Raw genomic sequence first — 11,218 nt, forward strand, 5'->3', positions numbered from 1 at the left:
AAAAAAAAAAAGAGCAGAATCCATGAGGAGTACCTGTCTTGATAGGAGTGAAGACATCATTACTGACTTACACATTAATTTGTGAATATATACATCCAATAAGTCTCCTTTAAACTACAGAGTATTCCAAGAACTTCCCTACCACTGAAATCTGGGGACTAAAAAGGAAACAGGAAGTATTTGTCCTTAAAATGCTGAAATCGACCTCCAAGGGAAAATGACAGTTCATAGCATTCTAGATTGTAAGTAGTGTCACTATAAATTAAATGGCGGATGAGGTGGACAATAGGAAGTAGATCAAGAAAAACCACTCTGAACATGAATGTCTGAGGTGGGTTCACAGATAGTTCCTAGTTGAGAAGGAGAAGGAAAAGAAGAGGAGGATGAGGAAGAGGAGGAAGAGGAGGCAGGATCCACTGCCTCTGCTGGTCCAGGGACTAGTAAAGGCCAATGATGTTCCAAAGGCATCAGAACAGTACAGAGAGAGAAAAAAAGAAAGAAAGAAAGGGCATTTTGAATAGTGAAATGGTAAGACATGAGAACACTTATTATATTACATTAATACTAATAGTGATACCATATTCAGCGGGCAGAGTATTTAGTTAGGATACAAGGCTGAATATAATCTTGTAAGTTACAGAGCCTGGTCCAGAAATTGATTATATTTAGAAAATAGAAATATAAATTGGCTATAGGTGGAACAACAATATGAACTAACCAGTAACCCCAGAGTTCGTGTCTCTACATGCATATGTAGCAGAAGATAGCCTAGTTGGCCATCATTGGGAACAGAGGCCCCTTGGTTTTGCAAACTTTATATGCCCCAGTACAGGGGAATGCCAGGGTCAAGAAGTGGGAGTGAGTGGGTAGGGGAGCAGGGCAGGGGGGTGGTATAGGAGACTTTCGGGATAGCATTTGAAATGTAAATGAAGAAAGTATCTAATAAAACATTGAAAAAAAAAAGAAATATAAATTGGATGCCCTCAAGTTAGAACTAAAGGTTGACATATAGAGATGAATACATTTTCCAGCATGGAGAATGTTGGAAATCCAACAGCATGGGGAACTCATTCATTCAGTAAATACTAATTGAGCTCCAATTCTATGCAAAGCCCAGTTATACATCTGGGGATGTGCCTATGAGAAACAGTGAATTTACTGACCTTGTAACACTGGCATGCAATTTGAAGAGAAACCATATGAGCATGGTGAGAAATTATTTACAATCTGAAGTTACTTTTTTCCTTCAGAAAAATTTTAATTGTTGACTATAGTCATACTATCCATAATGTCTCTGATTTCACCCTGTTTCACCCTGTCTCTGATGCTAAGGAAGGCAGAGCCCCAATCAGCACATGGATAGGAGGAAGTTTTTGTAGGTTTCAAAAGCTCCAAATTCTTCCAACTATAGAAGAGACCTTAAAAACCAGGGCCACTAAGACATTTGTAAATCGTGCAGATGATAGGGCTGCTTGATACATATATAAACAAACAATAAAACATGGCAGACAAACGTTTAGATGTCGCCAACTTAATGCAGAAAATACTGTCTTCTAAAAATAATTCAAGGGAGCTGCAATTTGACTCATGACATACAAATACACAGAAAAGAGGAGTCCCTCCTTCATATACCAATTGCCTCGAAATCCTTATGGGTGTTTACTGTCATTACATGCCAGAAGGCAATTGTGCCATATGCCTAATCTAAATCACACAGCACATTGTTTCGATTATTACACTATCTGCCTAGAAGTATAACATCGTTTTCCTCATTGTAAAAATGCGTATCAAGCATAATATTTAGATTAAAAAAATATACAGGGTAGCAAATTTTAGTAGCAGTTTTAAAGTTTTCTAGGGGAAGAGACTATGGTCAGACTGACTGGAATAAGTTACACATCCAGTCAGTAGGAAAACCTATAATTTTCCCTCTGTGTGCTTTACAAAATAAAGGCGCTATTACTTTCCAGCTATCAAATATATTTAACATAGAATCCTGGCAGTAACCCCTCAGGGAAGTTTCTATTTTATTTTACTTTATTCTGAGAGTGCCATCAGAGGACTTGGGTGATGAGGTGACTTGTGTTAGTCACTGAATGCGATTAGCCATGTGTCAAGACTGAAAGCCAGCACAATTTATCTTACTCCTATATATTTTTATTGGACATGGTCTTGTTATGTAGCTCAGGATGGCATCGAATGCCCTATCATCTTGACTCGAAGACTGGAGTTCTGAAACTACAGAAGTGTACTTTTATACCTGGCCAGCATTTTTGGAAAGCTACAGAATAGCTTTTCTGCCCCTCTCCCCACCTGCTAGGACAGAAGACTGTTGGTTTCTAATCTGAGTCTGTTTTTTGGTTTGCAAATTTAGATCAAAGCCTCATACTGCGGGAAGGGTATTTTGGTAAAGAGGGAGAAGTCAGCACAAGTTTCTTGGTGTAGCCAAATAAAGCAAGAAAGCATTTCCAAAGCAAGAGACTCATGAAAACAGAAAAGGAGGAAATAAATTGTTATGAGGGACTCATTGCTTCTGTTCTTTACATGGTTATTATTACAGAGTCAGACCACCATTGTCATAGAGATGAGCAATTATTTCCATAGAAACAGCTGAAACAGGATTAGCTTTCATAGTGGCACATACGGTAGCGTCCTTTCATTAAAGAAAAAATTACAAGGAAGGATACAATATGACACTTTAAATAATTCTAAATCCTTACACTATCAGATAAACCAGTAGGTACTAGCACAGTTTAAATTTTTAAGTCTTGCTTCCAGAAGGCTTTAGATTTGATCATTCCATTTATACTCACAAGTGTGAATCTACCAGATTTTAAAGGAATTAATCGTAAACAAAAGGAAAGAACGACGGAAAAGCCTATGATTCTTATAACTTTTAGATCAAAGTTCTCCATGGAAACAAAAAGCCATCCCATGTCCCAGATGTCCCTTCTGCTCACTCCCCTGTCAGAAAAAGCTTCCCCAGCTGCAGGCCCTGGAAGGTGTAAAAATGAAGATCAAAGCTACTCCCTCTTGCAAAGTCTCTCTTCATAGCTCTCAAATGCTAAACGTCCCTCAGTAGCTTTAGTGTGGATACTACAGACAATCAAATTGAAGACTTTTATGGCTAGGTGTATGTGTCAATGTATAAGAAAATCAATAGCTCTCCTATGGTCAATCAGAAAATTTAATATTGAGGTTATTATTCTCTATTAAAAGATAACTGCCCAGAACATTTAAATATGAACTTCACCATCTCTGTTACATTAATTCACTCCTACAGGCTGCAGTTTTTCCCTCATAGGCATGCATGCCTTGGCTAGACACGAAAGTTTCTATTTTATTTCCCATTGTTTTTCTCCAAGGTCTTGGAAAGTTTATTCATTCTCTATTGCTGATATTGTAAACTGGGGTTCGTGTGTCCTGGGTTTTAGAGATCAAGATGTTTCCCTCAGTGTGGATAAGTGCAGAACAAAATATTCAATGGCAAACATACAAAAACCTAATGGGAGGCTCCAAAGCGTCAAAGTGACTAACAATTTTATTGAGAAGTATAGATTTTTGAATCTGGTTAATTTTAGTGTGATGATTGCTTTTACTGTCAAGTTATTTTTGAAAATAATGTTTATAAAATAAAACAAAGAATACATAAATACAAAATAAAGACTACGTGGTAGAGACAGAAAATTGTTCCTATAGCAACCCATTCTCTGCAGGATGGTAGATGTAGGAGTCTAGACTGAATGAGGAACAAGTCTATAACCATTCCTTGGGTAAGATGTGTTACACAACATGTATAACAGGAAAATTCATATTCGTAATAACGGTATGAATAATTGGGCAGAAAAAAAACATTTTAAAATTTTTAATGAAATAAGTATTTATGAAGACTGTTGCTGCAAAAGAAAAAAAAATGGTCAGGAATAATTTAACAGTGATGAGCAAAACCAGAACATATGAATAAGTTACCCGAGGGTCATAGTTTAAAAAGGATAATTTAACCTAAATTCTTAATAGAACAGAAGTAGGTTTGAGGGTGGTTGGCTGGACAAAAGAAAGAGACAAATCTTGAATTGTTATTTACTGAGATACAAAGGGAAAAGTCATTTATTCTGAAGGCAAATCACTGACATAGGACAAACCATGCAAGTGTCTTCCACACACCTACAACAGGGCAGTCAAAAAAACAGCACCATGAACATCTAGACACCATTAATTTGGGAACTTCTCTAGAGTATAACCTGAACTTTTGTTAGGAAAGCATAAGAAATGAGGATGCAATGAATAGAAATGTTTTCTATCCATTGTACTCCCATGAGACTTCTGAAAATAGAGTTTTGGACTACTAGTCTCTGTCTGACACTTTGTAGTTGTCCTTAAAATGCGTACTCAAAAGACGCAAACCTGAGGTACCTCGAAGAAGAGATTCCAAAGCTTTATGTTATTTCTTGGAGACAAGCCAATAAGGAAACAGGAGTCAAAAATTATTAAATAGTAATTTAGGAATGACTAAATAAGATAGTCACAGCAGAGCAGTTCAGTTTAGAAGTTGGAATATCAGGATAATATAGAAAAGCTTAGGAGAGTTAGGTTATATAAAACAAGACAGAATGCTTATTCAAGTGCTTTAAAGGCTTTCAGCGACCAAAATATTATTGAATAAGAAGTTGATGAATAATTGTGTTAACATAAGAACATAAAACAGATTATATAAGCATAGATATTTATGTAACTAATTTTCACCCTAATTTACTTACAGGAGATTAAATCTCTACTAATATTGCAACTAGATAACTTGATTAATGTTTTCTATTTTAAGGTCTAGATTTCTTACTGTGACAATAACCCTGTGAAAGATAATATTTTGAAACTGGAGTGATACGATACTTTCAAACATGTATTTTAATTACACATCAAAGTTTCACATGCTCTTAATTTTTAAATATTTTTAAATAGAAAATGTTCTTACAAAATACAAAGCATAGTAGAGTTGACCAGCTCCTAGTGGGGTGTGGTTGATTTTTAAGAGTTCTGTTATTGAGAATCCATGACATAAATATAAGAAAGAAACACCAACATTTCAGATGAAATATAGCTTATTTAAATTAAAAAATTCATTGGGAAACCATGATCATTTCATTGTTTAAATGGCAGCTTAATCTGTGCCACAGTTATAAAATTATTTTAATGATGATATTCACTCTGGTTCTTGTCTCAGGATTCAGAGGATGGGATGGAAATAGGATGGTGCTGGCTTCCATGATAAAAATGACCAGTCTCCCTGAGAACAGAAATGAAATTAGCTTAGATTGTAAGAGTTAGGACTCCTATGTAATGAGGAAACACAGCTTCCATCTGTCTATAGGTTGTGATGTCTGATCTGTCTGTGTTTGATGTCTGGCTATTGTGCCTGTCCCTAACCAAGAGCTTTGCTCTGTATTTATTGAGCATTGAAGAAAACACAGTATAAGAAAGGAACAAAGAATTATTAACAGAACATTATAATAGCATTTTACAATGCAAGAAGTGCCATTTTTGACCACTGACCCAGAAATACAGTCAACACTTCACATGTAGTTTCCTATATTTATGAGGTATTTATGTTTTTGAGGTTGCTTTCATATGTCAGCTTTTAGTAAATGATTAACACAATATACACACATGCACACATGCACACACAGAAATAAATACATATGTACACACATACACACATGCATACACACATATTCACATGTACATGGTTGCACACACAAATGCACATATATGTGCATGCATATACACACACACACGAATAATTACCTTATAGATACAAAGAAATGCCCTTGAACCTTTATTTTGTGTTTCTTGTCTATCTTTGGACAATCTTGAAAATCATGAAATCTTCCTACATCAGCATCCACAGTAGTTGAAAAGCATCCATGCCAAACTAAGAACATTCTTTTTGTTTGTTTGTTTGTTTGTTTGTTTTGTTTTGTTCACAGCCTATCAAAACTGTTAGTAAAATCTGCCAGACCAACTAACTTCTTACCATTTCCAGTGTCATCTATCCCATCCCCTGTATCTTCTCACTGTTCCCACCTGCATCCTCTCACATCCCGAATAGCCTGATCATTTCCCATTTTGTAGTCCTAATAAATCCACTAAAAGACAGATCCAATTATGCCATTTTCTGACCAAATCTGCACTCATTTTCGCTTATTTTTAAATCCAGTCAAATGTGTTCCCAATCTCCCTTTGTGTTCCCTTTTTGACAGCCTTGCTTTCATGGTCATGCACGGCCACTTCAACATTCTTAGAGTTCTCCCATTACTCCAATGCAAAATGCACTTGGGTGCACCATAGCTTTTAAGTACTACTTGTGTTTCATTGGAAATGTTCTTCCTACACATGCCTCTGTGGCTCAGATTCTCCATGAGCCTGTATGCCATTTTGAATATCACTGATCATGGCCTTTACTAGCCTTTCATCATTAAATGGGACACCTGTCTTCACTCAGTATTCCAAAACCCGGTAGATTGCTTTATTTCGCTTCCTAGCAAGTATAACCATTGGGCATATTGGATGGTATTTGTTTGACATGTGTCTCATTAATATGAAACATAAGTTTCACAATTCCTCAAGAGTGAGGGCTTTGTCACATCCACTTACTGACAAAGCCTGAGAAACTTGAACAGGACATGACATGTAGTTAATAAGAGACTGAGACAGTATAAAGTGAAATAAATATGTGAATCATTAATAATCTACTGTTCTGGCACTATGAAACACTTTAAACTGCGATTCTTTGCTAGGTACACTAGAGCCCATCTATAATCCCTTGGTTGTTTGTATTGCTTATAATCCCAGAAAATTTGAAAAAAAATGTGCATTAACTGCCCCATCGTTTTGACCCCTAGACATTTGGAATAAGTGGAGAAGTCGATATTTTGGAATAATTACTATCAAATAAAAATGAAATAATCAAAGAATTCAGTGATGATATCATTCAATGTCTTGGTTTTAAAAGACTTGAATTATTTCCTCAACAGCAGCTGTATGAAAGAACTATAGAAAGAAGCTAGTAATTTAAATGTTTTCTTTCTGACTTAAGGACAGGAGAATCACTCACTTATTACATGTGTCTGGCTAGGAGGTGACAGAGTTCCTTACATGTTTACCTGCCACCACAGTCTAGCTAACTGAACTGACGTCAGTAACACAAAGTATGCAAATCTCTCTATTTTGGGGCCTTCACATCAACATGTGTCATGTTTTTAAGGAAAGAAGCTGAGCAAGTGATAGAGATGTGTGATGCACAAAGCTAGGCACAGAAGGAGAAGCCAGGCCTTGCACACAGCCTGCAGCATCAGATGGAACTGCTGGTCCTCCTCAATTGAGGACCAAGATATTAGACCAAAGCAGTTATCAAATTTCACTGTAAAATTTAGAAACGACAGATATTATGTTGATTAAAAAAGGCATTGTGGAGGGAAAAAAGATGTTGGAATTGTATGCTTTTATTCAGATTCAATTTCAGAAATATGCTTGTTCATTCTGAAAAGCACACTAGTCCATATTTCTAAATCAAGAATAAGCCATGATAATTCACTTCACAAAGAAAACCATGTGTTTACTTTAGTGTAACTGAGATACCTGTATTACTGGTGTCCTGAGGAAGAAATGGAGCTATATTTTCAAGAATCATGCATTTCAGGAACAACACTTGAAATTCCTTACAGTTGAGAATCCTCACATTCGGTATTTTAAGATATTATCAGGCTTAAAACCATTTTGTTTGTCTAATATTGTCAACATTGAGTACTTCCTAAGAACGGTTGTGGCACAGCAGTACGTGAGCACAGCAGTGAATATCTGTCCTAAGCCAATCCTTGCAGACAACTGAATCAAAACTTCAGGATATGACCATGGTAGCCACCTACAGCATGAAAACTTATGCCCGGTTTATTGTATCTGTACTTTTCCTTAGAAATTTTAAGTCATTCCATCAATAATTACATACTTAAAAAAATCCCATAACACACTAAACTTATTAGAGGTAGATGGTAATATATATGCTATTTCATAATGTTCTCCATAGGGTGTAGTACTTGACACTAACTCTTTTGTCACTTTTAGTCAATGCTTGTACAAACTGACTTTAACCCTTCATTCTCCGACACCTGCCCTGATTATTTTCAGAGTTTGTGGCTCCTCATTTTCTCTTCTTTTTATATCACAGTGCTGTCTTGATCGTTGAAAACACATACACAGTGCCAACCCTTATTTCTGTGTGGTTGATCATCATCTATATTTATTGATTTGACTTCTGTGACAAAATCCAAGGTCTCGTTCTTGGTTGTCACTTGGGGATGGGTATTTTCTAAATATCGATATGTGAGAGATAGTTTCAAATGCTTTCAGAATAAATACAGTCTCAATTTCTCCCTGTACACTCACGGTAGCATCAGTTATGGAATCCAATCAATTCCAACCTCAGAGAGAATCTCAAATTCATTCCCACATTTGGTTTTTATCCATACTTTACTAATTTGATTCTTCATTATGTCACACACTGATTGCAGTTAAGAGCCCTTTATCTCTCCTCACACTAATTGTGTTTGCAGTCTTTCCCAGTAGCTGTAGCTCCATTTTCTGCATTAAGAGCCTCCCTACCAGAGCAGGACTCTTACCAAGTCAAGCTTCAGTGATTCTAAATTTTCCTTAGAATTCAGAAACTTGTCTCATAATGGCTCTCATCTTTTTCTTTACTTCCATAAATAGTAGTGTCATTTTTTTAAAAATCAAAACAAAGTGTTTATATTCTAAACACAATCTCAACCTAGACATCTATCTGTCCTAGTTTTCTCTGTACTGCTGTGCTAAAACATCCTGATCTAAAGCAACTTAGGAAGCAAAAGGTTTGTTTTTTGTTTTTGTTTTTGTTTTTACAATTTCAGTTTATAGTCTACAATTGAGGGAAGTAAAGGCAGGTGCCCATGTAAGTCTTGAAGGCATACTTACTTGATGTTCCACAAAGTAGTAACTCTGACCAAGAAACTCACTCCATAGTCAAAGAAATGTAACAGGAGCCAGAGGATGCTGCATATGGCTGTCTGGCAGAGAATCATAAGCTTATAGACCTTTCTTATCTAGTTCAGGACCTGTTATCTAAGTAATAGTCCCATCCTGGGATATCTGCATCAATAAAAATGGTGATCCCTCCAGCACAGCACACACACACACACACACACACACACACACACACACACACACACACACACACACACACACACACACACACACACACACACACACACACACACACACACACACACACACACACACACACACACACACACACACACACACACACACACACGAGATATCCCTGCACCATAATCTGATAGAGGTAATTTTTCAACTAAGATTGTCTTCCCAGACAATTCTAGAATGTAACAAGTTTTTGCTTTAGAGGTTTATTTCTTCACTTTTATTTGTATTTATGTGGTCCTGAGTATGTGTGTATGTACCAAGCATGCAGATAGCCATGAAGGCCAGAAGAGGGCATTGATTCTCTAAACTGGAGTTATAAATGAAGGAATATGTTTAAAGTTGAGCAGGACATGTCTTAATTATCTTTGATAAAAAGCAATGGTGTGCAATGTAACCATTTGCTTGCTAACTGCTTCCTTTCATCTTGAAAGGTTAAAAAAAAAACTCAGCAAAACTTCAAAGTCTATCATAAATGATCAAATGCTTCTTTCCTTAGAAATATTTATTTTTTTATTTTCTCATTCTTCTTTATTGAATAATTTAATGTTTAGAACACATTTAACTGAAGCAAAATAGTCTTGAAATACAAACATACTTTAAATAGTTCATTTCCAGCATTTGGTTTACTTGGCACATGCAACGCATACTAAGTATTTATTTACTTATGTAAATGTTTTATGATTTAAGAATGATGTGTATGGGTGCTTTATCTGCATTGATATCTATGCACATATGGATGCCTGATGCCCAGCAATGCTAGAAGAGGTCATAAGATCCTTTAGGAATGGAGTTACAAACAGTTGTGAGCTACCATGTGGATGCTGGGAATTGAACCCAGGTCCTCTGTAAGAACAGTCAGTTTTCTTAATAGCTGAGCCTTTTCTGCAGGTGCCTGTTGGCTCCACCTCTATTGACTTCTTACATGTTGGGGTCATTGTCTTGCTCTGGAGTTTAGGTTGTACTAGAACTCACAGTTCTTCTGACTCTGAGTAATGGGATTGCAGCATCACAGAGTCTGAAGTAATTCATTTGCATTAGTGGAGTCAATCTCACAGAAAATTGAGAAAAATTATTAATTTACTTAATCAGTAATTTTGTTTTTTTAAATTGAATGTAATCCATAAGATAATAGCATATGACATATTACTGATATTTGGATTCAGATCAATGAATACATTTCTAGTTCTAAGCAAAAAAGTAAAACAAATAATTATAATGAATAGACTATTCTTGTGCATGCTTCGGCAACACATACATTAAAATTGGAATGATACAGAGATTAGCTTGGCCCCTCAGTGAGGATGACACACACATTTGAGAAGTGTTCCACTGTAAAAATAAATAAATAAATTAGTCTTCATAAGGTGAGTAAATTTAATATGTTTCATGAAGTTAGTGTGAGAATTACATCTTAAATGAATGTTGAGCTGGCACATGAAATTTCCTGGGGGAGAAGAAAATTTACTTTGGTTTAATTCTTTTTATAAAATTACTTTTCCCAATGGCATATTAAAGGTGTTGATATATATATATGTGTGTGTGTGTATATATGTATATACACATATACATATATATCTTTTGAAAATTTGACTGTATTTGAATATTATCTTTACATTCTCCCAATCATATAAGTTTTTAGCAAAGTATACATCTTCATTTGCCAGATAGTGATATACATGAAGACACTTTTTTTTTTTATTGAAGATGTGTTGAAACTTTTTACTGAAATTATTCTTGAAGAAGACTATTGCAAGACATATTGGCTGTTTCCCAATAAAGTTAGAGCATGTAATCTTTTTATCTCAATAAATTAAGGCCATGATTTTAAGCATAACTTATTATTCTCAGCTGTAAGACCATCATTTTTAAAAATAAGGTTTTAGGGGGAGCACAGCTTCTGCTCCAATCCAATTGCGCGGGACCTGAGACTGCATTAGTTAGGGAAGCAGAAACCGGCCTGAGTAGG

General features: G+C 35.8%; 1 protein-coding gene and 1 non-coding gene across 5 annotated transcripts in view; one reads left to right on the forward strand and one right to left on the reverse strand.

Annotated features, from left to right (window-relative positions):
* Adgrb3 (adhesion G protein-coupled receptor B3) overlaps positions 1-11,218 on the reverse strand; it is a 724,234-nt gene that overhangs the window by 353,247 nt on the left and 359,769 nt on the right. The window lies entirely within an intron of this gene.
* On the forward strand, positions 10,485-10,588 carry LOC115032381. The gene has a single exon (XR_003838062.1). It is a non-coding gene; the product is annotated as a U6 spliceosomal RNA (small nuclear RNA).

The sequence above is a fragment of the Mus caroli genome, chromosome 1, assembly GCF_900094665.2.
Source record: "Mus caroli chromosome 1, CAROLI_EIJ_v1.1, whole genome shotgun sequence".
Classification (NCBI taxonomy): Eukaryota; Metazoa; Chordata; class Mammalia; order Rodentia; family Muridae; genus Mus; species Mus caroli.